The following is a 2,986-nucleotide window of genomic DNA, read 5'->3' as shown; positions in this document are numbered from 1 at the left end:
AACATAATGACAGGCACAAATCCATACCAAATTAATACTTCTGAATGTGAATAGTCTTAATTCTTTAATTAAAAGATACAGACTGGCTGGCTGGATTTAATAAAACAAGACCCACAGTAGGGTTCCTACAAGAAACTTAGCAGTGAGAACACACACACACACACACACACACACACACACACACACACCCCAAGACTGAAAAGATGGGAATGATATTTCAAGAAAAAAGAATCTAAAAACAAACATGAGTGTGTGTGTGTGTGTGTGTCTTATAGTTAAACTATAAGACAAAAACATTAAGAAGACACAAAAGTCACTAATGATGAAGGGTCAATCCATCAAGTAGACATAATAATAAATCTGTATTCATCTTATAATGGGGCAGCCAGTTGTATAAAACAAACACTATTAAACAGAGAAAGAGACTCCAATTCAATGATAGAGATCTCAATACCTCACTCTTACCAATGGATAGGTAATGCAGGCCAAAAGAGCAAAACAAAACAAAACAAAAAAACAACAGTGAAACAGCAGAGTTAAACTACACTCTAGACCAGGTGGATTTAACAAACATGTGCAGAATATTACCTAAAACAGCTACAGGACACATATGCTTTTCATCAGTACATGGAACTTTCTCTAGCATAGACTGTATTTTAAGACACAAAACAAGTCTCAACAAATTCAAAAAAATGTGAAATCGTATCCCGTATCTCTTCTAATTACAACAGAACAGAAGTAGAAATCAGTAGCAAGGGAAACTTTAGAAATTATGCAAATAAATGGAGGCCAAACAACCCACTTTTTAATAAATAGTGGGTCACTGAAGAAGTAGGAAGGAAAATTTGAAATTTCCTAGGCCAGGTGTGCTGGTGGTGGTGCATGCCTATAATTCCAGCTGGATCAGGGTTTGAGGCCAACCCAGGCAAAAAGTTAGTGAGAGAGACCCTGTCTCAAAAACAAACTAGGTGTGCTGATGCACATTTGTAATCCCAGCTACTAGGGGGGAAAGGTAGGAGGATCCTAGTTCTAGACCAGCTTTGGCAAAGTTTGCACACGACCCTATCTGAAAACCAAACTAAAAGCAAAAGGACTGGGGGTTTGGCTCATAGTAGAGTGAACAGCTCTTGCTTAGCCAGTGAAAGGCCCTCAGTTCAATCCCCAGTACTGACAAAAAAAAAAAATCCCTTGAAAAAATGAAAATGGAAACACAAGGTATCATATCAAATATGCAGGATCCAGCAAAAGCAGCACTGAGATGAAAGTTTATAGCAATGAATGCATACATAAAAATAGAAGGTTTAAAAATAAACAACTTAATAATGTATTTATAGGCCTTAAAAAAGCAATAACAAACCATACCCAAAATTAGTGGAAGGAAAGAAATAAGATCAGAGAAAAAATAAATGAAATGGAGCCTAAAAAATAAGGACCAATGAGACAAACAGCAGGTTCTTTGAAAATATGAACAAAATGGACAGATCTTTAGCTGGACTAACAGAGAGAGAGAGAGACAGAGAGACAGAGACACAAAGAGAGAGGCATAGAGGAGAAGAAGAAAGAGAAGAAGAAAACCAAATAAAATGCTACAGAAATTCGAAAGAACATAGAACATTGAGGATTCTTTTTTAGACTATATACTAACAAGTTGGAAAATCTAAAAGAAAGGGACAAATGTCTGAATACATATAGCCTGCCAAAATTGAACCAAAAGGATATAAAAACATATATAGACCAATACCTAGCAATGAGGATGAATCAATAATAAAGTCACTCAACAAATAAGAGCCCAAATCTTCAGGGCCTCACTGTTGAATTTTACCAAATTTTCAAAGAAAAAGTAACACTGATGCTTCTCAAACTGCTCCTTAAAATTGAAAAGGAAGGAACTCTGCCAAATTCTTTTTACTATCCCAGTACCAAAAACAGATGAAGATACGACAACAACAACAAAAAGGAAAAGTGCAGGCTCATATCCCTTATGAGCACAGATGCAAAAATTCTCTATAAAATACTGACAAATTGTATTAAGCAACAAATCAAAAAGATCATGCACCACAATTAGATAGGATTCACCCCAGGACTGCAAGGATGGTTCAACACATGCAAATCAAAAACAATATAACAAACACAACAACAGATGAAGGACAAAAGCCTTATGATCATTTCAATAGAAGCAGGAAAAACAGTTGATAAGATTCAACATCACTTAATGATTAAAAAAAAAAAACTCCCAACACATTAGGTATAGAAGGATTATATCTAAAAACACTTAAGACTATGAAAAAAAAAACTCACAGCCAATATCAAACCGAATAGGGAAAAGCTATAAGTATTTCCTCTAAGATTGAGGACAACACACTGATGTCTACTTTTACCACTCTAATTTAATATAGTACTGGAGAGGTGGGGCAGATTAGCAGAGTAGAAGGTTCCATGAATGAGAAAAGTCAGAGTAACAAGGAAAAACTGTATTTTTAAAAAGAGAGAGAGAGAGAGAGGAAAAGCACCATGATTCACAAAAGTGGGACAGGATAGCTGAAACAGAGAAACAAAGGCAACCAAGCAAATTGGGAATCAGTATGTAACTCTATCCTTCGCTCACCACAGGGGAGAGGAAGCTGAAGCCACCATCACCAGGCAAGCCAGGTGGTCTTTCTGACAGGCTAACAGACCTAGATGCAGGACAAGCCCACACATCCTTCAAGACTTAACCCAGTGTGGGGATGACTTTTCCACAGACTAGCATCAGAGAAGAAAGACATTTACACTCCCAGTGATCCTGAAGCAAGATGCCATAGCAAGAGGGGGCCTATTGTTTGAGTCTGGGATACTCTGGAGACTTAAAAACAAGCAACAATCACAGCCCCAGGAGTCTTGGGACATCCTTCCACAATGTCTGGGTGGGAGATGGCCATAGGAGGTGGTCATGGAGAGGGAGAGGGTCTGAGGTGTTTCTGCTGCGAGGTTTAAGCAGTAGAGAACT

This window comes from Castor canadensis, chromosome 1 (genome assembly GCF_047511655.1).
Source record: "Castor canadensis chromosome 1, mCasCan1.hap1v2, whole genome shotgun sequence".
Classification (NCBI taxonomy): domain Eukaryota; kingdom Metazoa; phylum Chordata; class Mammalia; order Rodentia; family Castoridae; genus Castor; species Castor canadensis.
This window is presented reverse-complemented; position numbering follows the sequence as displayed.